The sequence below is a fragment of the Hemitrygon akajei genome, chromosome 4 (assembly GCF_048418815.1).
Source record: "Hemitrygon akajei chromosome 4, sHemAka1.3, whole genome shotgun sequence".
NCBI classification, from domain to species: Eukaryota; Metazoa; Chordata; class Chondrichthyes; order Myliobatiformes; family Dasyatidae; genus Hemitrygon; species Hemitrygon akajei.
The window spans coordinates 183,795,372-183,821,849 of record NC_133127.1 but is presented as its reverse complement, the minus strand read 5'-3'; the positions used below and the strand labels follow the sequence as shown (position 1 = coordinate 183,821,849).

At 41.7% G+C, this 26,478-nt stretch overlaps 1 protein-coding gene across 2 annotated transcripts in view; it reads left to right on the top strand.

The window, feature by feature from the left end:
* The window catches only part of LOC140727024 (interleukin-13 receptor subunit alpha-2-like), a 93,038-nt gene that overhangs the window by 26,575 nt on the left and 39,985 nt on the right, over nt 1–26,478 (top strand). The window contains exon 2 of one of the 2 annotated variants that reach the window (XM_073044183.1): nt 16,396–16,524. The exons of the other annotated variant lie outside the window; for it this stretch is intronic. The gene's annotated coding sequence lies outside the window, so the exon portion shown is untranslated. The remainder of the gene's footprint in view (nt 1–16,395; nt 16,525–26,478) is intronic. 2 annotated transcript variants of the gene reach the window in all.

Here is a 26,478-nt window from a genome sequence, read left to right as displayed (position 1 = left end):
TCTTCAGCCTGTGATGTCATGGTTTCCAAAGCTTTGCAGAGCATCAAAGCTTTTTCCAAGTCTAGGTCTTGTTCTCTTAACAGTCTTTCTCTCAGACCATTATCCGGAGTGCCACAAACAATTCTCTCTTTAATGAGAGATTCTGTCAGTTCTCCAAACTCACATGTTTTACTCCGGTGTCTCAACTCAGTAACATATTGATCAATAGTTTCATCAGCTCTCTGCTTACATGTAAAAAAATTTGTATCGCTCATAGGTTACATTAGGCTTCGGTATACAAAATGCTTTAAATTTGTCCATTATTGATTTTAGATTTAAATAATCTCCATTTTCAAAAGTAGAATGGCTATATACCTCAATTGCTTCGTCAATAATTATGAGTAGAAGCGCATCTTTCGTTTTTACTGTTTTTTTATATGCTTTGATCGCCAATTTTAAAAATAATTCAGGAATTTCCTTATGTTTTCTCCAGTTCTCAGCTACATTCCCAGACAATTGAAGTGTTGGTGAAGGTTGCAATCCTTCCATTTGTAAAACTGTGAGCAAACACCAAAACGGTTCAAACTCTTTTTGATTATCTTCAATTCTCCCATGTTAGGTAGCATATTATTCTTCCAGACCGACTTCTGACACCATGTTGTGTTCTTTATATTAATATGTACTGTGGGTTTCTAATAACAAACCATATTCAGGAAGAAATAGAACTTTTATTTAACAACAACCACACGTGTCTTACAGTGCCATAGAAACATAGAAAAGCTACAGCACAATACAGGCCCTGCTTCCAGATCTTCCTATAATTTCTGCACATGCTTAGTACTCTCTCCAATCACATCCTTACATGTGATATCACCAGAGCTTATGCATGTCTATTTCACTGGTGTGTATATATACCTGTCACCCATCCCTCCTGATTGGTCAGTCTTCATCCAATCAGGTTTCTGCTGTCACAATGTGCTTACAATCAAATTCCAGTGCTTACTTGGAGGGAGACCTTCGACTTTGTTAAAATTAGATTGTAAACAAGGTGTGACAGTGGATACGTGATTGGTTAGACCTCAACCAATCAGGAGGGATGGACGACAGGGTTGTAAATACCACCGAATTAGCCGTGCCTAGGTATCATTCCAGATGACGGAGTGCGTCGTCAAAACATTGGTTAAAATCAATAACTGTACCCCGATGGAAGCCCGAGAAGAATTTATTCATGAAATTGAGCATTTTGGCAAGCAAAATTTAAGTAAGGATGAGAGATTGCAGAGATCTGGGACATGTAACTCTGCGCTGTCTAGTGCATTGTATATAAATTAAGTAAGTTGATAGTTATTATTAAATACATAGAGTGAAAAGAGTAAAAATAACCATATTAAAAGTATTTTTATTGCAAGTTATCATTTTTTGATATATTGAATTGCACTACTACCTCAAAACACCAAATTTCATGACACATGTCAGTGACACTAAACTTGATTCTGCTTTAATTCATTGCACAGAGCACTGAGATAAGACAAGGTAGAACAACTGCAGAGAAAGTGCAGTGCAGGTAGACAATAAGGAGAGAAGAGAATAGAGAATTTCTGGTGTAGATGGGATCTTTGATTATACTGAGGTACTGAAAATACAGACAAGTCTAAGGAAGGGAGGCTGGTTTTCATGCTGCGCTGAGCTGTGTCCTCAACTCTCTGCAGTTTGTTGAAGGAACGGGCAGAGCAGCCACCATACCAAGCTGTGGGGCATCTAGGTAGGAAGCTTTCTATGGTGTAGCGATTGGTGGATGGGATATGAAGGGTAACCAGGACACGAGTGAATTTTCAGTTGTTCTTCAATTAGTGAAATGGAATCATTCCTGACAAATCCTTCCAACAGCTATGGCTGATTTAATTTAAATCTCCAAATATTGTGCCTCTGACATCACCATGCTCCTGTAGTGCTGTATAGAAAATAACAATGAAGGCTTGCTTATGAAGGTCAAATTTCGAAGTAAATTTGTTATCAAAGTCACCATATACTACTCTGGAATTCATTTTGTTACAAGCATTCACAGGACATACAAAGAAATGAAAGTTCTTAAAAAATAAGTATTTTAAAATTAATGGTTCAGTGTGGACTAGATGGGCCGAGCTGTACTCTTCTATGACTCTAAAAATTACACCCAAATGAAAATGGATAAACAACCAAAGTACACAAGAATGCATACTGTGCAAATACAATAAATAAATAATATGAAGAACATGAGCTCTGAAAAGTGAGTCCATAGGTAGTGGAGTCAGTTCAGAGCTGGGGTGAGTGAAGTTATCCACACTGATTCAGAAGCCTGATGATTGAAGAGCAATAACTGTTTCTGAACCTGGTGATGTGGGACCCAAAGCTCCTTTAGCTCCTTCACAGTGACAGCAGAGATCTGATGGCAGATTTTGGAATGTAAACAGTGATCAATGTTGTTGAAACATAAACTTTATTAGTCAGTCGTCTTGATTTAAGAATAACTTCTGTTGGTTTCAATTCACATCTGACTACATGTACTCCTTTTATCAAAGACAATGTCAGAGAATCGTTGTCTTTGCTTCAGGCACATAGCTTGTTAAAAGAATGCGCAGACTTAGTGCAACTTCTGGCAGCATTTTGGTGGGTTGGTTTAGCAAGCTATTTCCTTTAATTGTTTCATCAAACATGTTCTGGTGGTGATTACACCTACTGCAGAAACAAAGGGTCATTTAAGCTCTGGCTGGAAGTAAAGGGTCCAGCCAGGATCTAAAACTGGCCGCCTCTTGTGATTGGGGAGATCTGTTATGACTGGTCAAGGCTCACAGACAGGACCAAGATAAATAATTTTCATAGTTAATCTTGATCTGGACTTCACAGCTTATTAGATCAGTGGAAGCAAGTTCAATTGTCACTTCACAAAGGATTAGATAAATCTTTAAGTGTGAAATTGTTGGAAACAGATGAACAATATGATTAATTATGTTGCTTTTCCAGAAGTTCAGAATGATCTGGTCAAGTTTCCTTTCACTTTGTGACAGTTTTGCGATTTTGCTATCTTACATGCATGGCAAAATAATGATAAAGAAGCATTGTTCTTTATCAATATCAAATTCTTAAATTTAGTCAGATGCTAATGCAAACACTCTGCAGTTATGAGACGAACTCCCCAAAGAACAGTTTGAATTATTAAATGTCAATGAATACCTCATCTTTTATCTCATCAGTATCTTACATGGTGGACACAATATTGGAAATGGACACATAATGATACTTCTGGAAACAGCTATTAAGCTAAACAGTTTTGGTTAGATGCACCAGAAAGTATTAAAGCATAGAATTATTAAGCAAAGAAGCAGGACCTTCAACCCACTGAGAATATGACAACCATCAATCCTTTCTATATCATTATCATAATCAGCATCCTGTACCATGTCCTATCCCTAAAATGCTGGTGATCATATTCCCACAACCATGATTGTTTTTGGCAGATTTTTCTCCAGAAGTACTTTGCCACTGCTTTCTTCTGGGCAGTATCTTTACAAGACTCATGACCCCAGCCATTATCAATGCACTTCAGAGATTGCATGCTGACATCAGTGGTGTGTCGTTCACTGTTCAGTTAGGTTTTCTAATATACAGTAACAAACTACAACAAATTCAGAGTGGGTCAAATTATAAGTATGTTTATTACTTGTAAGAAAAGGCCTACCACCATTCATTAAGTTGGTTGTGAGTTTCAATTTTAGCACTCAAAACAAACCATTTTCATATATTTACAAAGTCTAGTAATTAATCAATTTTGTGTCTTTGAGGTTGTCCAGCCCAATATGCAATTCCTTCCTTATCTGTATCCGTGGCATGTGTGTTTAATCAGTCTATTATCTTTTCTGACTTTTTCCCCACCCATGACAGCTGTGTCCTGTTTTTTCTGTGGTATCAAAGCATTCTTTATCATAAGAAAGCTTCTTTAGGTATGTGAATAGCAAAAAAAATAGTTCAGACCAAAATTGGGCCTTTGAAGACAGAAACGGGTGAATTTATTATGGGGAACAAGGAAATGGCAGATGAGTTGAACAGGTACTTTGGATCTGTCTTCACTAGGGAAGACACAAACAATCTCCCAGATGTAATAGTGGCCAAAGGAACTAGGGTAAAGGATGAACTGAAGGAAATTTATATTCGGCAAGAAACGGTGTTGGATAGACTGTTGAGTCTGAAGGCTGATAAGTCCCCGGGACCGGATGGTCTGCATCCCAGGGTACTTAAAGAGGTGGCTCTAGAAATCGTGGACACATTGGTAATCATTTTCCAATGTTCTATAGATTCAGGAACAGTTCCTGCTGATTGGAGGGTGGCTAATGTTGTCCCACTTTTCAAGAAAGGAGGGAGAGAGAAAACAGGGAATTATAGACCGGTTAGCCTGACGTCAGTGGTGGGAAAGATGCTGGAGTCAATTATAAAAGAGGAAATTATGACACATTTGGATAGCAGTAGAAGGATCTGTCTGAGTCAGCATGGATTTATGAAGGGAAAATCATGCTTGACTAATCTTCTGGAGTTTTTTGAGGATGTAACTATGAAAATGGACGAGGGAGAGCCAGTGGATGTAGTGTACCTGGACTTCCAGAAAGCTTTTCATAAAGTCCCAGATAGGAGATTAGTGGGCAAAATTAGGGCACATGGTATTGGGGGCAGAGTACTGACATGGATTGAAAATTAACTGGCTGACAGGAAACAAAGAGTAGTGATTAACGGGTCCCTTTCGGAATGGCAGGCTGTGACCAGTGGGGTACCGCAAGGTTCGGTGCTGGGACCGCAGCTGTTTACAATATACATTAATGATTTAGATGAAGGGATTAAAAGTAGCATTAGCAAATTTGCTGATGACACAAAGCTGGGTAGCAGTGTGAAATGTCAGGAGGATGTTATGAGAATGCAGGGTGACTTGGACAGGTTGGGTGAGTGGGCAAATGTATGGCAGATGCAGTTTAATGTGGATAAATGTGAGGTTATGCACTTTGGTGGCAAGAACAGGAAGGCAGATTACTATCTAAATGGAGTCAAGTTAGGAAAAGGGGAAGTACAATGAGATCTAGGTGTTCTTGTACCTCAATCAATGAAAGCAAGCATGCAGGTACAGCAGGCAGTGAAGAAAGCTAATGGCATGCTGGCTTTTATAACAAGAGGAATTGAGTATAGGAGTAAAGAGGTCCTTCTGCAGCTGTATAGGGCCCTGGTGAGACCCCACTTGGAGTATTGTGTGCAGTTTTGGTCTCCAAATTTGAGGAAGGACATTCTTGCTATTGAGGGAGTGCAGCATAGGTTCACAAGGTTAATTCCCGGGATGGTGGGACTGTCATATGTTGAAAGATTGGAGCGACTGGGCTTGTATACACTGGAATTTAGAAGGAAGAGAGGGGATCTAATTGAAACATATAAGATTATTAAGGGATTGGACACACTGGAGGCAGGAAGCATGTTCCCGCTGATGGGTGAGTCCAGAACTAGAGGCCACAGTTTAAGAATAAGGGGTAGGCCATTTAGAACAGAGATGCAGAAAAACCTTTTCACCCAGAGAGTGGTGGATATGTGGAATGCTCTGCCCCAGAAGGCAGTGGAGGCCAAGTCTCTGGATGCATTCAAGAGAGAGTTAAATAGAGCTCTTATAGATAGCGGGGTCAAGGGATACGGGGAGAGGGCAGGAACGGGGTACTGATTGTGTATGATCAGCCATGATCACAGTGAATGGCGGTGCTGGCTAGAAGGGCCGAATGACCTACTCCTGCACCTACTGTCTATTGTCTATAAACACACCCTGCACTATCAAACACATATAGACTTCTTGTAAGCCTCCCATCCAAACAAACCAGCAAAGCACCCTGGCATAACACTGGTTCCATTTTGTCACATTATGTTTTATAAAACTTATAAATTCATAAAGACTTAGGGTTGCAGATGTATTTCCACAGGTCAGATAACCAGCACTTGTGATATGCACCAGCTGCTCATATGACCATTCCCCACCTGCTCCCACGGCTTCATGTGACCCTGATCAAGGGTGACCTGCGGGCTAGAGGAGGGAAGGAGCAGTGCCTTTGACAGACAGACAGACATACTTTATTGATCCCGAGGGAAACTGGGTTTTGTTACAGTTGCACCAAACAAGAATAGTGTAGAAATATAGAAATATAAAACCATAAATAATTAAATAATAATAAGTAAATAATTCTAAGTGGAAATAAGTCCAGGACCAGCCTATTGGCTCAGGGTGTCTGACACTCCGAGGGAGGAGTTGTAAAGTTTGATGGCCACAGGGAGGAATGACTTCCTATGACGCTCAGTGTTGCATCTCGGTGGAATGAGTCTCTGGCTGAACGTACTCCTGTGCCTAACCAGTATATTATGGTAGAGACATATCTCCACCCTGCCACCCAAAAAACCCTCCTTTACCACTTCTTGCCTCTTCTCACTGTTATATAACCCCAGAGTTCATTTTTTCTGTGGACTGTCACTTTAAAACGCTGAAAGAATGAGACTGACTTTTGGACACTGTTGGATTTCTACTGTTTACAAAGTTGCTTGGTTACTATGGTGAGAGAGGTGGAGTTATTTGATGGAAAATGAATGTTTATGGTTTCTCACGGCTTGTTTTGAATATACAAGGACACACAGACTCACACAGTTGGAGCCAAGATGGATTCGGTCAATGGAAGACACCAGTGATTTGGTCGCTGGTTTAAACTTTCAGTAGCCCAAAGGAGTGAGTTGAGATCGATCCAGAGTATTGATAAATGACTCTCAAGTGCTGCAACTGGAAGAAGTTTGCAGAGAAGAGAGGAGAGGAAGGCTTGAAACAGAGGAAACCTAGTGATGAAGAGATCACTGTTTGGACTCTCTCCAAGTAGCCCATGAGGTTGAGTTTGATTCCATTTGAATACGAAAGTATGATTGTCACATAATTAATCCGCAGGAGTCGGTACTCTGGTGAGGGGAAAACCTTTGTGAATACCGTGTGTGTCTCTATCCTTATCTGGGTGTGGCATCACTGCCTGGTTTGGAAATTGCACCATCTCGGATCGCAAGACCCTGCAGCGGATAGTGAGGCCAGCTGAGAAGATCATCAGGGTCTCCCTTCCCGCCATCACGGACATTTACACAACACGCTGCATCCGCAAAGGAAACAGCATTATGAAGGACCCCATGCACCCCTCATACAATCTCTTCTCCCTCCTGACGTCTGGGAAAAGGCTCCAAAGCATCTGGGCTCTCAGGACCAGACTATGTAACAGTTTCTTCCCCCAAGCTATCAGACTCCTTAATACCCGAAGCCTGGACTGACACCTTGCCCTATTGTCCTGTTTATTATTTATTGTAATGCCTGCACTGTTTTTGTGCACTTTATGCAGTCCTGTGTAGGTCTGTAGTCTAGTGTAGCTTTCTCTGTGTTTTATTTTTAACGTAGTTCAGTCTAGTTTTTGTACTGTGTCATGTAACACCATGGTCCTGAAAAACGTTGTCTCATTTTTACTATGTACTGTACCAGCAGTTATGTTCGAAATGACAATAAAAGTGACTTGAATTTATTTCACTGGAAGAAAGGCACCCCTGTGGCAAACCATTGTTGGAATTATTTCGTATATCGTGGAACTGGATAAGTGGCTATCACGTTGTGTGTGATTGGGGTAACCTTGTGGAATCTACCGGTGTGTCGACCCTTGCCTGAGTGGTAGTTCCTTTGAAAATGGTCCCCTTTGTGATAAGCTACCATTGGTGATAATCCATACGTGGATTCTGTTTGAGTATCCTGTGGCCGCCACTTTGGGATGTCCCGTAGCTGAATTCAGGTGTGGTACCACTTGTGTTGAAAGGATATTCATTGAAGATCACTGTTGGCGATACTTAGTGTGTGGAGTGGAACAACTTTGGAGATAAAACCTTCTGGCTTTGTTATTTTGTGTTGCTGGTGTGGAATCTGTGGAATATCGACGTAATTGCCTTTTCACAACATGCACCTTTGAATTACAAACATCTCGCATTAATTAACCTGTGTATTTGAACTGAACTTCTCTTACGTACCGTATCACTTGCCACCTGAGCTTGAAGAAGTTTGGGGATTTGTATATTTACACCTATATATGCATAACACCATTAACTCTTGGTTTACCTGCTTTAAGTTACAATATGACGTAGTTAGTAATAAAATAGTGTTTGTTAACAGCAAAACCAGACTCCAGGTATTTTCAATTGCTGCTGATACTTTTACAGGGTTTCGTGTAGTGACATCACCAAGCCAACTGACCAGCTCACTTTGGATCACCTGTGTTCTAACCTTCCAGACCAACCCTTCATGTGGGATTTTATCAAAGGCCTTGCTAACATAAAGTAGACCTGAACTTGGCAACTTTTTAATATGTTTTAATAAAATTAATGTTAATAAATTTAATAAAAAATTTTAATATGTTGTTCCCCACGAGCAAAGCCATACTGACTATTCCTGATTAGTCCTTGCCATCACAAATGTAAATAAATGCAGTCTCTTTGAGCCCTTTCCGACAATTTTTCAACCACTGGTCCGTACCATGTCTGATTCATTGCAAGAATGTGACAAGTGTGGGTGCAGCTGTTTGATCACCAGGTGATCAATGGGTCGTCCTACGTGCAGAAAGCCCCTCTCTTTCAGTGTGGGCTTTCGATGTGCATGTTTTTTGTCTCCGCAGTACGACCGCATTGTTCCTGCACCGTAAGTTGCCCGGCATGTATCATGGCTAATGTGAGTCATTAAAACATTTAATCTTAATTTTCCTATTGTAGTTCTTTCTCCATGCATGCATAACACTGCCCTTAAATCCGTGCTTACTCTCCCGTCTTCCAGTCCCCCACATGTGGCTAATGAAAATACCAATCTCTCCCAAGGGAACTTGGTGCTGTTTGTAATTGAACTCTACTTTTTAAATACTTTAGGATAATTTCACTGAGATCTTTCAAACAATCAAGGATAGTTTTAAAAAAATTGAACTCATCCAGTTTTGGCCATGACCTGCTCAGTTACCTTGACAAAGAGCTTCACAAAATTGTTACCAGATAAAATTTGTGACTGAGCCACCCAAACAGGAGTCTGGACAAAATGTAAAGGATTTAAGTGGTGTCTTAAATGTGCAGGCAGGGCCAAAGAAGCAGAACGAGTTGGGAATGGCATTGATGAACAAGGGTAAAATTTCGGTAAGTGTGAGACCCCAAAATTGGAAGGAGTTCAGCTGCATGTTCTCTTTATTTAGTCACAGAGTATGATATCGTTGGCAATGACAGCACCATTCCTAATTACCCTGAACTAAATGGTTTGTTGGGCCATTTTAAAGTTAATCTGTCTGGTGTGCATCTGGTTTCTTGAATCTCATAGAGTCTTAGAATTATATAGCATGGAACCAGGCTTTTAGACCATTGAGTCTGTACTGACCACCAAACACCATGTTATTCAGAATCAGATTTAATATCACTGACATAAGTCATCAAATTTGTTGTTTTGCTGCAGCAGTACAGTGCAATACATAAAATAAACATAAATTACAAACTATTAAATAGTGCAAAAAGAGCAAAAGTAGTGAGGTAATGTTCATAGGTTGTTTAATTGACCTGGATCTGGGCCATACCTTCCAAGTATCCAGACCTTACTTGCACTACCGTACTTTCCCTTTTCTATTTTTTAATTATGATTTATAAGTTAAATTTTTATTATATTTACTTCGATTTGTACTTCAGAGAGCGCAAAGTGCAGAATCAAATATCGCTGTGATGATTGTACGCTCTAGTATCAATTGTTTGGTGACGATGAAAGTAAAGTAAAATTATCTGTTCAAAATCTGGTGGCAAAGGGAAAGAAACTGTTCCTAAAATGCTGAGTGTGTGCCTTCAGACTCTTGTACCTCCTCCCTGATGGTAGCAATGAGAATGGGGCAGGAGGGTCCTTAACGATAGATGCCACCTTTCTGAGGTATGTCCCGGATGCTCAGGAGGCTAGTGCCTATGATGGAGCTGATAGAGTTTGCAACTCTCTGCAGCTTTTTACGATCCTGTGCAGTGGCCTCTCTGTAGCAGACAGTGATGCAACCAGTTAGAATGTGGATGTTTATTAAGATATAGTGTGGAATAGGCCTTTCCAGCCTTTCAAGCCACACTGCAGAGCAATCTCCAGATTTAATCCTAGCCAAATCACAGGAAAACTAATTAACCTACCAACTGGAACATCTCTGGACTGTGGGAGAAACCAGGAGCACCTGGAGGAAGGAAAACCATGTGGTCACAGAAAGAACATATATATGTCTTACAGGCACTGGCGGTACCAGTTATTCACATTTGCTTTTGATTCTCCCCATTCCTGTAAATTCCACGCAGATTACACCACTCATTACATATCAAGTCAAGTGAAGTTTATTATCATTTCATCACATACATGTATATAATATATATAATCATATAGAAATGTGACGTTTCTCCGAACCAGGGCGTAAAGCACAGTAGTACACATAACACACATTGCACATAATAACTTATGAAGGTAATAATGAAAGCTTCAGATGAATCACAGATAAATAACAAACTAAAGTGCATTAATATTAAATACTGTAAGGTACAGAACTGATAAACCGGAGACACTTTGAATGCAAAGCGGCAGGGCATTTGGAAGCCTAATGATCTGAGGAAGAAGTTGTTTTCCATCCTGACCATTCTTGTTTTATGTCTCCTGCCTGATGGTAGAAAGTCAAAGAGGATGCTGGATGGATGGGTAGAATCCTTGATAATACTAGAGGCCCTGCGTTTGCAGCACTCCTGATAAATGTCCCCAGTGGATGGTGTGGAGATCCTTATGATCCTCTCAGCTGTTCTCACAGTCCTTTGTAGGCACTTCTGGTCCAAGGCTTGGCTGCTCCCACACCAGATGGAAATGCAACTGGCAATGGTGCTCCTGTTATTAGGGGAAATTTGAGTTGGCCAACTAACACTCACTTGCGTATCGCTGTGATGTGGGAGGAAACTAGAGCAATCGGGGTGAGGGCTGGGGTGGAACCACATGTTCAAAGGGAGGATGTGCAAACTCCACCCCAGACAGTACTTGAGGTCAGGACTGAAGCACTGTGGTGTCCGGAGGCAATGGTACTACTAGTTTCACCTCTGTTCTGAATAACATTATTGAGATAGAGAGACAATAGAGGGATCGTATCAGATGCTAGTACAGATCAAATGTGGTGTAGCTGTAGCAGCGAATGAAGCAAATTTTGGGCTGAATGCTTCTGCCTGCTGCAAAAGGTTCTTAAAAGGAAGGTTCCCTTTTGATATCCAATGCCATTTAAAAGATGTGAAAAAATATAAACTGGGAATTTCAAAGCCAAATTTGCAATGACCTGTGTTAACTATTCCTTCGGACTGTACAACACAGTTGGGTTACTAACAAATGTACAGGTCACATGGCACTGAGGAGCCACACATTATTTGCCCTTAACAGCTTTTCTGTCAATCTTACTTGTGGGTTTTCTAAATTCTTAGCACTTCTTTTCCAACAGCTACAAGACCATAAAACATAGGAGCAGAATTAGGCCACTTAGCCCATTGAGTTTGCTCTTCCATTCCATGATGGCAGATTTATTATCTATCTCAACCCTATTCTCCTGTCATTTCCCTGTAATCTTTGACACAATAATTTGGCTTCCACGGTCATCACTGGCAATGAATTCCACTGATTCACCACCCTCTGGTTAAAGAAATTCCTCCTCATCTCTGATCTAAAGGGACGTCCTTCTAATCTGAAGTTGTGCCCTCCGATCCTAGACTCTCTCCTCTAAAGGAAACATGCTCTCCACATCCACTCTATCCAGGCCTTTCAATATTCACGAGGTTTCAGTGGGATCACCCCTCATTCTTCTGGACGCCAGCCAGTACAGTCCCAGAGCCATCAAATGCTCCTCATACTGTATGCTAACCCTTTCATTCTCGGGGTCATTCTCGCGAACCTCCTCTGAACCCTCTTCAATGCCAGCACATCTTTTCCTTGATGAGTCTAAAACTGTTCACAGTACTCAAGGTGATGCCTCACCAGAAGAGTCATCATCTTCCACCACCTCCAGTGAGGAGGTTTTGGTTGCGCTGCTCTTTGTGTAGAAGTCCCCACTGACCTTAACCATTGTGGGTGACCCTATCAGGAGCTAAGCACCAGATGGTTAAACTCCACAGAGCATTGTTCTCGGGATCTCAGGAACTCACAAGTCTCTCTGCTCTGACAAGGTGATGATCCTCAGAGAAATTGAGACAACTAGAAGAAAGTTGGACCATTTATTCAGAGATATTTATGGAAAATGCCTTGTAACAGAAGATAAAACATAAAACAACCACTGCTCTACAACAAGCCGTATACTTACTGGCCTGTGTAATGACTTATCTGGTTTACTGAAATCCTTCAGGAATGGAATCTGTTGTACTCTTCTGGTCTGATTAAATGTGACCCTGGCAAACTCCAGCCACTTCCCCAGTCCCAATGCTATCAGGAATTGCCTGTGATGCCTGCATCCTGTATAAACAGACAAAAGATTGCATGATATGGCCAAGCTAGTATTATTAATCATGTAACTGGTCCTTTCCTTGATGTTTATTAGTCCTATCTTACACTTCCCACCAATCCCTATGGAAGGAATTACTCCAGTATGTGCTACAGCCTTCACAACTTTACGTAAATGCAAGTTGCTTCATGGTCTGTGAGAAAGTGCTGTCATGTATGGGGGTAGTGTGGTGCAGCAAGATCCCACAAACACGAAGAGGATCTATCCTGAGCCCAACACATTGATGTAATCACAAAAAAATGCATGCCAGTGGCTATAATTCATTTAGAGTTAGAGGAGATTTGGTCCAAATTTCTACACAAGTAACATGGAGATCATTATGATTCATTAGTTGCGTCATTGCCTGGTGTGGAGACACCAATGCACAGGATGGAAAGAGGCTGTAGACTCAGCCAGCTTTTCAAGAAGGCAATTTTCATATTAAGGACCCTCCGCAACCTAGACACACCCTCTTCGCATTAACAGCATCAGGGAGGAGTGACAGGAGCCTGAAGGCGCAGACTCAATTATTTTTGGAACAACTTGTTCCCCTCTGTGATCAGATTTCTGAACGGGCTATGAACTCATGAACACTACCTCACTATTATGCTCTCTGTTTCCACTATTTATTTTTACATATAAATACACTGGATTCCAGTTAACTGGGACCTGTGTACTTTGACCCAATCAGCCAAAGTTTCATGGAAATTGTTAAAAAGATATAAAAAAAAGACAAACTTTGCCCCTTTCTTGACCATTCTTCTAATCTGTCTAAGTCCTTCTGCATCTTACCTGTTTCCTCAACACCACCATTTTCCACATATCTCCTCAATTTTTTCAAGCATTGGCACTCACCCCATCTTCCTGCTGCCTTAATACTGATAGAGTTCCTCATGTCCCTACCTACCACTCCATGAGTCTCTGATCCAAAACATCATCCTCTGTGCTAATCCTTTCATTCCCGGGATCATTCTCGTGAAACTCCTACGGTAGCACATCCTTTCTTACATAAGGGGCCCAAACTCCAAGTGCAGTCTGACCAATGCCTTAAGAAGCCTAAGCATTGCAATCCTTACTTTTACATTCTAGTGACAACGCAGTATCAAAGAACAGGATCTTGATCTTAATGTCACCAGCTGAAAGTTAGTTACCTGAGTCAGGATCAGAATTCTGACAATTCTGCTATGGGTCATCCATTTGTACTATTGGCTTCTGTTTTTCTTAGCTCCATTCACATGATTTGATCTGAGGCCTGAGGTCATATCCTACAACTCTTCATGACTCAGACATAAAGTTCCTTTATTCATTAAATTCTACAGAGCTTTTTTTTTCCAGAATCGTGTTTATTGCCCCTGACTTAAATAGTGAAATTTGTTCTCTTGTGGGTTGGAGGTTCTATTCTTCAGTTGAGTTGGTGCACAGCTGATCAGTTTTCCCTCTCAGGAGGATGGAATAGATCCCACATCAGTATTCAGAAGGAGAGCAGGAGTTTAGGCCAATATTTACCCCAGTGTCAAGTCACAATGTCAGATCATCCAACTATAATTGCTTAGAGTCACAGTCAAATCAGAGTCAGGTTTAGTATCACTGACATGTATTGTGAAATGTGTTTTTTTGTGGCAGCAGTACAGTGCAATACATTAAAAATTACTTTAAGTTACATTAAGAATACAACTGATTCCAGTTAATTGGGCCATAGTTTTATCGAGCAGCTGCTTATTTGGGACGCTATGCCATTTAATTAGGGCAGGTGACTGTTGCTGAACAATTTATAATTAGCTTCAGTTGTGTGCATGCTGTGTGGCCGTTAGAATGAATGGTTTTTATATAGTGTCAGTTGTCAGTGTCTCTGTTCAAAAAGCACAGTGATTTTGTCACTGATTATTGTCGAGTAATAAACAGTAAGACAATTCAGAGCTGTTTTGCTCACTGCGGTTTCTAGCACTCAGGTGTGGAGATGCCAGAAACAGTCGGCAGTGGAAAGGAACTGATTTTACGACTTCAGCAAGTTAAGAACTAAGAACAATTTGAAGATATTGACAAGCATCTTGAATGTTACAATTAGACTGAAGATTTGGAGGGTGCAATTGTCGAGAGCACTGTTTGAAGGCAGTCCACTTTTTGCACTAGGGGTCCATGCTGATTTTGTTCATTTAGTCAATCAAAAGAACACAGCAGTGTTTACTGAATGAATTCCTCCCTCGATAACAACCTGGCCCTTAACACCCAGAAGACCAAGGAGATCATTGTGGACTTCAGGCATGCTAGGAGCCACACTCATGACCCCACCTACATCAATGGGGCTGTAGCAGACAATGTATCAAGCTTAAAATTCCTTGGTGTCCACATTTCCGAAGATCTCACCTGGTCCCTGAACTCCTCCATCCTGATCAAAAAGGCGCAACAGTGCCTTTATTTCCTGTGGAGCATCAAGAAAGTTCACCTCTGTCCCAGGATACTGACAGACTTTTACCACTGACCATTGAGAGCATACTCATCAACTACATCTCAGTGTGATATGGCAATTGTCCCGTATCAGATCGTAAAGCACTCCAGCGTGTGGTGAAAACTGCCCAGAGGATTATCGGCACCCAATTTACACCATTGAGAACATCCACCATAAACGCTGCCTGGGCAGGGCGAAAAGCATTATCAAGGGTGCATCTCACCCTAACCATGGACTTTTTACTCTCCTCCCATCCGGTAGGCGCTACAGGAGCCTCTGCTCCTGCACCAGCAGGCACAGGAAGAGCTTCTTCCCTGAGGCTGTGACCCTGCTGAACCTCACATCACAGCGCTAAGCAGTATTGCACCCAGATTGTACTGTCTCAGTACCTTTATATTTGTGTGCTGTAGCACTTCCTTTTTATTCACAGTTATTTTGTAAGTAACACTATTCTTTGCATTTCTGGTTAGATGCTAACTGTATTTCATTTGGCTTTGTATCTGTATTTGGCACAATGACAATAAAGTTGAATCTAATAAGCTATTAGGAATTAGTACACAGTTTTATAGTGCTGTAGCAGTTTTGGTAGTGTTCTACTTTATTTAGTTAAACAGTAGTTTGTCTTTTTTTATATCTTTTTAACTATTTCCATGAAACTTTGGCTGATTGGGTCAAAGTATACAGGTCCCAGTTAACTGGAATCCAGTGTATTTATATGTAAAAATAAATAGTGGAAACAGAGAGCATAATAGTGAGGTAGTGTTCATGAGTTCATAGCCCGTTCAGAAATCTGATCACAGAGGGGAACAAGTTGTTCCAAAAATAATTGAGTCTGTGCCTTCAGGCTCCTGTCACTCCTCCCTGATGCTGTTAATGCGAAGAAGGTGTGTCTAGGTTGTGGAGGGTCCTTAATATGAAAATTGCCTTCTTGAAAAGCTGGCTGAGTCTACAGCCTCTTTCCATCCTGTGCATTGGTGTCTCCACACCAGGCAATGACGCAACTAATGAATCATAATGATCTCCATGTTACTTGTGTAGAAATTTTGACCAAATCTCCTCTAACTCTAAATGAATTATAGCCACTGGCATGCATTTTTTTGTGATTACATCAATGTGTTGGGCCCAGGATAGATCCTCTTCGTGTTTGTGGGATCTTGCTACACCACACTACCCCCATACATGACAGCACTTCTCACAGACCATGAAGCAACTTGCATTTACGTAAAGTTGTGAAGGTTGCAGCACAGACTGGAGTAATTCCTTTCTCAGGGATCGGTGGGAAGTGTAAGATAGAACTAATAAACATCAACGAAAGGACCAGTTACATGATTAATAATACTAGCTTGGCCATATCATGCAATCTTTTGTCTGTTTATACAGGATGCAGGCATCACAGGCAATTCCTGATAGCATTGGGACTGGGTAAGTGGCTGGAGTTTGCCAGGGTCACATTTAATCAGACCAGAAGAGTCCAACAGATTCCATTCCTGAAGGATTTCAGTAAACCAGGTAAGTCATTACACAGGCCAGTAAGTATACGGCTTGTTGTAGAGCAGTGGCTGTTTTATGTTTTATCTTCTGTTACAAGGCATTTTCCATAAATATTTCTGAATAAATGGTCCAACATTCTTCTAGTTGTCTCAGTTTCTCTGAGGATCATCACCTTGTCAGAGCAGAGAGACTTGTGAGTTCCTGAGATCCCAAGGACAATGCTCTGTGGAGTTTAACCATCTGGTGCTTAGCTCCTGATAGGGTCACCCACAATGGTTAAAGGTCAGTGGGGACTTCTACACAAAGAGCAGCGCAACCAAAACCTCATCACTGGAGGTGGTGGAAGATGATGACTCTTCACAAAAGCACTGAATGAGGAGGAAGGCAACAACAGTGAAGGGCCCCCCAGTTATCTTGTATTCCATGCCACTGGACCCTGATACCTGATCTGTCAAGGGCTGTGTGGTGGCTGCTCAAGTTGAGCAAAGTCCTGCTCAGGTCTTCTCCATTAAGAGAATCCACCCTAGCACCCAGAGACAGCCCTTTAGGAGAAGATCGTACTCAACTTGAGTGATCACGCTAGTAATTCTCTAAAGCGATACATACAAAATGCTGGGGACCTTTGTTGGTCAGGCTGCATCTATAGGGGGTACTGAACAGTCAATGTTTTGGGCCAGGACCCTTCAACAGGAAATCTCACTCTCTTAAGTTAGTGGTCCAACACTCTGACTGCCAACTTAATCAGTAAAGATTATCAGTGCATGGTGACACCCTCACTGATCGGGCCTGCTGGGTTCAGTCCTTTCCTCAGTGCTGCCTGTGTGGAGCTTGCATACTCTCCCATTGACCACACAAGGTTCCTCTGGGCACTCGTTTCCCTTCACATTCCAGAAACCTATGGGTTGATGGGACACTAGTGTGTAGGTGAGTAGCAGTTTCTACGGGGCAGTTGATGGGAATGTGGAGAGACCACGATGAGTTAGGGTAGCATTGCTGTATCATATTGTCATGCAGCAGGATAGTGTGCTCTCAATTACATATCGGTAAAAGTTTACCAGCAGCTTTTGGGGCAGATTTGCTCTCTTTAAACTCCTGAGCCTTCCCTACTCTCAAGGAGGTGTTGGTGGTCCAAGCAAGCTCCCCTCTGATGTTCACTTCCAAGAACTTAAAGCTGGAGGCCCTTTCCACTTTTTAACCATTTGAGTAGTGGAGCCTGTTCATAGCTTCTTGATTTCCTGAAGTCAATAATCATTTCTTCATTTTTTTAAAAGCTGAGTGGAAAGTAATGGTTGTTGTACCATTTAGAGAGTTTCTGCACCTCCCCTCTGTATGCTGTCTTGATGTTATTTGTAATTAATTCAGTCACTGTGGTGTCATCTGCAAGTTTGATTATGGAGCTGGTGACCTAGGCAAGGACACAGTCATGGGTGAAAAGTGTGTAAAGGAGTGGGCTCAGTTTTCATCCCTTCAGTGCACTGGTGTTACGAGTCAGGGAGGCTGATGTGTACTTGGGAGCAATTGGTAAGAAAGTTCTGAATCCAGTTGGAAATTGATGTAGTGTTGTTTAACAGTCAACTCGTTGGGATTATGACCTTCAAAACCGACCAAAAGAACGCTTCAACGAGTGATCAGGAATGTACAAAATGTCATTGGAACACAACTACCAGATATGGAAACCACCTACAACTCCTGGTGTCTACATGGGCTCATCAGATAGTGATGGGCACACCCCACCCCAGTAATCACCTGTTCAATCTGCTGCCATTGGCCAGAGATACGAGATACGGCAATACCGCTGCATGGATTTCCAGAAGGAAAAACAGCTTTTCCCTCAGGGCTGTCATACAACTGAACAATGCCCCCCCCCCACCCACCCATGGTCCAATGGACAATCTCTAAATGCAATACATGGGCATAATTCTTGATGCAGTTTTATATTTAATTATTTTATTTTATAGCACGGACATGTGCAACATTTGAATGGGATAGCCGCTGTTTCTATTAATTTTGGAGTTGTGTGTTTTTAATTGAGTTTTAACTTGGATGTCATTCTAAACTCAGATATTATTTTTAAATGTATTTATTTGTGGTTTTAGTAATTGAATTGTCAGTATGCTGTTGGCACTGCAATCTTGTTGTCCTCAGCAATGACAATAAAATTCTAATTTAGTGTAATAATATGGTCAAGGAAGATTTGATGGGTTGAAGATGTATCTCTGTGCAGGACCTTCTATGACTTTATGTCTAGAGGAGGCAACTGACATTTCTAAGTACATTGTTTGGAGATATTTGGTGATTATTCCTCACTGTAGGTGTGAAATTATTTTTTATACATGTTTAGTGTCTTCTTCGCTTTCTGTACCATACCAAACCGCTCCGTCACTATCAAGTTAGTAGATACCCCAGAAGTCAATACTGAGAATTCGCACACTGTTTTCACAGCAACCACTTGTGAAAATGAGAAGGATGATAAGAGACCTGCTACAACTGGTGCTTTCTGCCGAATATGCTTTAGGGCCAATCCACAAACCGTCAAAAACAACAAGAAGCCACTCTAACCCTCCACCATGATCATCGCTCCTTCACCAGACCTCCAACTGCCTTCCTACTCCTGCGTCTGATAAGCGATTTTCACAGTTAGTCCAGTATCGTTAGTTTTCCCTGTGAGCCTTTTAGATGCATGGCATGCAGATAGAATTAGATAACTACAATTGTGAGGGGCACAGCAGGGTGAGTGTCATGATCTTTATACCCCAGGAAAAGGGAATCAAAAAGTGGAGGGCATTGTTGTAAGATGAATTAGAAAATATTTTAAAGGGACTTGCAGGAGCAACTTGTATCACATGGAGGGAGATTGAAAGTCTAGCTGAGTGGCACCATAACAAGCAACTGCTTACTCAAAGTCAGCAAGAGCAAGGAGCTGGTTATTGACCTGAGGAGGAGAGAACCAGAGGTCCACGAGCCCGTCCTCATTGGAAGATCAGAGGTGGAGAGGTGCAGCAAATTTAGTGTCACACACAAAATGCTGGTGGAGCGCAGCAGGCCAGGCAGCATCTATAAGGAGAAGCACCGTCGACGTTTCGGGCCGAGACCCTTTTCAAGGAGCTGTCCGTGACCCAGCACATGAGTGCAGTTATGAAGAAAACACAGCCACGCCTCTACTTAGAAGTTTGCAGAGATTCAGCACTATATCTAAATCTTCGGCAAACTTCAGCAGATGTGTAGTGGAGAGTATATTGACTGGCTGCATTACAGCCTGGTATGGAAACACCAATGCCCTTGAGCAGAAAATTGAATTGATTTGACTTTATTACTTACATCCTTCATATACATGAGGAGTAAAAAACTTTACATTATGTCTCCGTCCAAATGTGCAATGTGTAATTTATAGTAATTTATAATAAATAGTGTGTAAAACAGGACAGTCAAGATAAAGTAGAAATACAGTTGTGTCAGCATGAATTAATAAGTCTGATAGCCTGTTGGAAGAAGTTGTCCCGGAGCCTGTTGGTCCTGTCTTTTATGCTGTGGTACCTTTTCCTGGAAGGTAGCAGCTGGAACAGTTTGTGATTGGGGTGACTTGGATCCCTAATGATCCTTCGGGCTCTTTTTACACACCTATCTTTGTAAATGTCCTGAATAGTGGGAAGTTGACATCTACAGATGCGCTGGGCTGTCCACACCACTCTCTGCAGAGTCCTGCGATTGAGGGAAGTACATTTCCCATACCAGGCAGTGATACAGCCAGTCAGGATGCTCTCAATTGCACTAAGGTAGAAAGTTCTTAGAATTTAGGGGCCTATATCAAACTTCTTCAACCGTCTGAGATGAAAGAGGCACCATTGTGCTTTTTTCACCACACAGCCGGTATGTACAGACACGTGAGATCCTCAGTGATGCTTATGCCAAGGAATGTAAAGCTGTCCACCCTCTCAACCCCAGATCTGTTGAAGTTAACAGGGGTGAGCCTGTCTCCATTCCTCCTGTAGTCCACAACCAGATCCTTTGTTTTTGTGACATTGAGGGAGAGGTTGTTTTCTTGACACCACTGTGTCAGGGCGATGACTTCTTCTCTGTAGGCTGCCTCATTATTTGATATTAGGCTAATCAATGTAGTATCGTCAGCAAATTTAATTAGCAGATTGGAGCTGTGGGCGGCGACACAGCCATGGATATATAGAGAGTAAAGGAGGGGGCTTAGGACACAGCCCTGAGGGGCACCTGTGTTGAGGGTCAAAGTGGCAGAGATGAGGGAGTCCACTCTTACCACCTGCCAGCGATCTGACAGGAAGTCCAGGATCCAGCTATTCAGGGCAGGGTGAAGGCTGAGGTCTCTGAGCTTCTTGTCAAGCTTGGAGGGAATTATGGTGTTGAATGCTGAACTGTAATCCAAGAACAGCATTCTCACATAAGCTTCCTTCTTCCCCAGGTATGTAAGGACAGTATGTCGAGCTGGGGCTATTGCATCATCTGTCAGTCAGTTGTGTCGGTAGGCAAATTGTAGGGGGTCCAGTTTGGGTGGTAACAAGCTGCAGATGTAGTCCTTGAGCAGCCTCTCAAAGCATTTGCTTATTTAGAAAGTTCTTAGAAGGGCCGAGATGGCCTGTTTCCGTGCTGTAATTGTTATTATTGCAATGAGTGGTCATGAGACGGCAATCATCTAGGCATAGTACCTTGGTCTTTTTAAGTACAGGAACAATGGTGGATGTTTTGAAACAGGGGGGCACTCTACACTGGGAGAGGGAGAGATTAAAAATGTCTGTAAACACACCTGCCAGTTGTGCTGCACACACTCTGAATACCCGCCCTGGGATGCTGTCCGGTCCTGCAGCCTTGCGACTGTCCACTCTTTGGAAACCAGCTGTGTACCTCAGCCTCAGAGGTGACCAAGGTACAAAATCCTAGAATCCTAGAAAAAGTAGTGGAGATGGCCGATCCATCGCGGGGTAAAGCCTTTAAGATATTTCTATCTTAGAGTTATCAACATTTCACATGGTAAATTCCCATTGAGGTCAGGTATTTTCTATTGGTAATGTCAGATGCTGTGCCCATTTAATTGAAATCTTTCATCAGCTGAAGTCACTATAAGCAGTCAATGAAAACCCTTTCAGAGTAAGCATTGGCCAATGCATAGTACTTACTGTCCATTACACTACTGAAGTTTAGAGTAGCAATGAAGGTATCCCAGCTTTGTCTGCACACAGATGCAAAGGATTCTTCATTGCTACATTGCTTCTTACCGTATACTTGCCCCATTTCTGAGCACAATGTAGTTTCTTTACTCAGAAGTCATTTGTTTCACAGTTCTACCACAGAAATAGTTAAAAATACCCGAGAAACAGGAAATCATCAATACAGTCATTAGAACAAAAGACATGTCACTGGAAAAACTCAACATGTCAAGCAGCATGTTGTAGCAAGAGGTGTAAGCTGAAGTTTTATATTGAGACCTGTGACATAGGGAACAGAGAAGGTTGTCATAAATACAGATGGACGTAAGACGGTTGGGTAAAAGCTGGTACTTTATAGCTGGAACCAGATGGGGAGGAGATGATGGGTAAACAGATCTGGGTGAGGGCAGAAGATGGGATGGAAGAGCAAAGGGAGAAGAAATCTAGAGAAGCACACACAAAATACTCAAGTAAGCCAGTATCTCTGGAGAGTGGTCAACATTATGGACCAGGACATTCATCATGACTAGAAAGGGAGGGGGAGGGGGAAGAAACCAGGATAAGAAGATGGTGGTGGTGGTGGTGGGGGAGGGGGAGGAGTACAAGCTGGCAGGAGATAGGTGAGACAATGAGGGGGAAGGTAGATGAAGTAGTGGGGATAAAGTAAACTGGGAGGTGATAGGTTGCAGAGGTTAAAGGCTGAAGGAGGAAGAAACTGATAGGAGAGGAAAGTGGACCATGGGAGAAAGGGAAGAATGAGGAAGGTGATAGGCTAGTGGAAAGAGTAAGGCAGGAGCCAAAATGAGAAATATAAAAAGAAAGAAGGGAAAGAAATTACCGGAGGTTAGAGAAACTGATCTAAGTAGACAAGTGAGATGTCAGATAAGAGTACCTTTAATTGGAATATTCAGTATTCATTGTGTTGGGATGTCAGCTACCCAAGCAAAGCATGAAATATCCTTCTGCTTTCTGTTTGGCCTCTCTGTAGCAATGAAAAAGGCCAGGAACAGACAAGTTGGTGTGCAAATGGGAAGAAGAGTTAAAATAGCATGCAACCAGAAACCCAAGATTGTGGTTAGGCACAGAGCAGAGGTGCTCTGCAAAATGGTCTCCTAGTTTATATGTATTTTTGTTTTACCAATGTAAAGGACACTACATCATAAGCACTAAATACGTTAGATCAGGTTGGTCGGGGTGTGATGAACCTTTGCCTCACCTCAAAGAAGTCTGCGGGTGCTTGGATAGTGAGGAGGAGAAGGTGAAGGAAAAGTTGTAACATCTTCCATTGCCGATTAAAGAGCCCTCAACACCCAGCAGGACAGGTGGAAAGGTATGCTAACAGTCCCAAGCTCTGTGGAAACAAACCATGAACAGTGAACTGCTTATTACTTCACAGTTCAAAGGTCAAAGTAAATTTATTATCAAAGTACATACATATATGTTGCCATATACTATCTTGAGATTTATTTCCATGCAAGCATTTATGAGGAGATAAATACAATAGAATTTATGAAAATCTATGAAGACTGACAGACAGCCAACGTCCAAAAGAAGACAAACTGTGCAAATAAAACTAACACTGAAATAATGAGTTGTAAAGAGTCTTTGAAAGCCAATCTGTAGGTTGTAGGATCAGTTCAAGAATAGTTGTGACTGGCGTTATCTATGCTGGTTCAGGTGCCCGATGGTTGTAGAGTAATGTCTGTTCAGAAACTTGGTGATGTAGGACATAAGGCTTCTGTACCTTCTGCCCGATGGCAGTGGTGAGAAGGGTACAAGGCCTGGTTTGTGGATTTACTTGTCTTTCACAGAAAAGATAGTAGGTTTAAAAAAAAACTCTCTCCAGTTTCAGCACATCCTTTCTAAGATGAGGGTACAAACCTGCTCGCAATACTCCCAAGTGAGGCCTCATAAGGTTTCAACATTACTTTGTTGCTTTTGTATTCTAGTTCTCCTGGAATGAATGCTAACATTGCATTTGCCTTCCCCACCATAGATTAGGGGATCCTCAAAAGCACTTCCAAGCCCCTTTCCACCTGTTGTTTGTATTTTCCCTCCATTTAGAAAATGGTAAACCCTTTAATTTCTTCTACCAAAGTGCATGACCATACACTTCCCAACACTGTATCCCATCTACCATTTCTTTGCTCATTCTCCTAATCTGTCGAAGCTCTTCTGTAGCCTCTCTACTGCCTCAAAGCAACCTGCGCCTCCACCTATCTTCATATTGTCTGCAAACCTTGCAACAAAGCCATAAATTCCATCATCCAAATCATTGACATATAAAAAGAATCAGCCCCAACACGGACCCCTGTGGAACACCACTAGTCACCAGCAGCCAACTAAAAAATGCTCTCTTTATTCCCACTCTTTGCCTTCTGCCATTCCAAGCTAGAATCCTTCCAGTAATACCATGGGTTTGTAGCTTGGTAAGCAGCCTCATTTGTGGCAACTTGTCAAAGGCCTCCTGAAAATCCAAGTACACAACATCAACTGATTCTCCTTGTCTTTCCTGCTTATTATTTCTTCAAAAAATCCCAACAGATTTGTCAGGCAAGAATTTCCCTTCAGAAACCACATTGACTGCAGCCTATTATGTGCCTCACACCACCGAGGTCAGACTAACTGGTCTATAATTTACTTTCTCTGCTTTGTTCTGTTCTTGAAGAGTGGGCTGACATTTGCAACTTTCCAGTCTTCCAGAACCATTCCAGAATATAGTGATTCTTGAAGGATCATTACTAATGCCTCCATGGTCTCTTCAGCCACCTCTTTCAGAACTTTGGAGTCTACTTCATCTAGTTCAGGTGACTTATCTACCTTATTACTTTTCAGGTTCTCAAGAACTTTCTCTTTAGTTATTGTAACTTCACACATTTCATGCCCTCTGATATGTGGAACTTCCACCATTTTGCTGGTGTCTTCCACAATGAAGACTGACTAACTTCCCACTAATTTTTGCTCTATTGTATGCCCTCGCTTTGGCTTCTCCTGTTAGCCAACATTGTGTCATTTTTCCTTTAGAATACTTCTTCCTCTTTGAGATGTATATGTCCTGTACCTTCCAAATAGCTTCCATAAATTCCAACAATTGCTGCTCTTTCCAACATCCCTGCCAACTTCTCTCTCACGCCTCTGTAATTCCCTTTACTCCACTGTAATACTGATATATCTGACTTCAGCTTCTCCTTCTCAAATTTCAGAGTGAATTTGATTATATTCTGATCACACTCCCCTAAAGTTTCTTTTACCTTAAGCTCTCTAATCAATTCTGGTTCATCAGCCGACACCCAATCAAGAATAGCTCATCCTCTGTGGGCTCAACTACAAGCTGCTCTAAAAAGCCATCTTGTAGACCCTCTGGAAATTTCCCTTCCTGTAATCCAGCACCAAACTGGAATTCTCAATCTACCTGCATATTGAAGTCCCTCATGACTATTGTAACATTGCCCTATTGGCATGCATTTTCTATTTACCATTGCAATATGTAGCCCACATCCTTACTACTGTATTTAGAACGGGGATGAGGAGGAATTTCTTTAGCCAGAGGGTGGTGAATCTCTGGAATTCATTGCCACAGGCAGTAGTAGAGGCCAAGTCTTTGGGAATATTTGAGGTAGATTCTTGATTAGTCAGGGTATGAAGGGATATGGGGAGAAGGTAGGAGACTGGGGAGTAGGATCAGCCCTGATGATGAACCATGACAGAGCAAACTCAATAGGCAAAATGGCCTAATTCTGCTCCTATACCTTATGGTCTTATCTCAGCCTCGAATCATTTCAAGCCTGCATCTGAAAATGAGCACAATATGAATTGTAACCAGCCGTGCATGTTTAGAAATTTTCTAATGACATATAACAGGTTTTGTTATGAGTGAGGAGATTTAGTATCTGGAAATGATGCACTGTTATTGAAAGTCATAACACCCTTCTTCTTAGGTACAGTCTCATCGAGTCATACAATGCAGAAACGAGCCCTTCAGACCTACTGATTCTGTGCCAACCAAGCTACCTGTCTAAGTCTGTCCCATTTGTCAACATTTAGCGTAAACTTCTAAACATTTCCAATGCATGCACCTTGCCTGAAGCTCTGGGAAACACACTTTTGGAAAGATGTGAAGACTCCGAGAGGATGTAGAAGATACTCCTAAAATTATTGCAAGAACAGGGGAACTGAGTTATGCCAAAAGACTGGAGGAACTGTGACCACCCTCCCAAGGACAGAGAAGCCTCTAGAGAGATTTGATAGAATCACAGACACAGGAAGAAACAGTTTTATTGACAAAAGGGCTAAGAGCTGGGAAACAAAATAAAAAGCTGCCTGGCTAAACAAAAGCAGAAGTGATATGAGGAAAGCCCCTTTCACTCTGTAAATGCAAGTGCCGGAAATACACTGCTTGGGGTAGATTCAGTAGTATTGTTCAAAAGAAAGCAGGAAATGTGTTTGAAAGGAAATGGTTTGCAGAATTGATGGTGTAGAGTTGAATTATTTTTCTAAAGACCTATTAACTAATGGGCCAAAGAGACATTTTTAGTGCTTTTTTTTCCATTTGCTGCTCATATTTTCCCTGTTTTTCTGCATATTCACGTCATTATGTTTCTATAATTATCTTGTCACTTTTATTTCCCACATTTTCTCATTTTTGGATATAGAACACTCCAATGAACAATGGCCATGTAATCTGTTTTGGATTGCCTATCGAAGTATTGACTAGTATACATGATTTAGTGCTTCTGCTCTTCTCCAGGAGCTGTTAAATCCACCCATAGGATTAGGTAAAGATTCAGTTTAATATTTGATT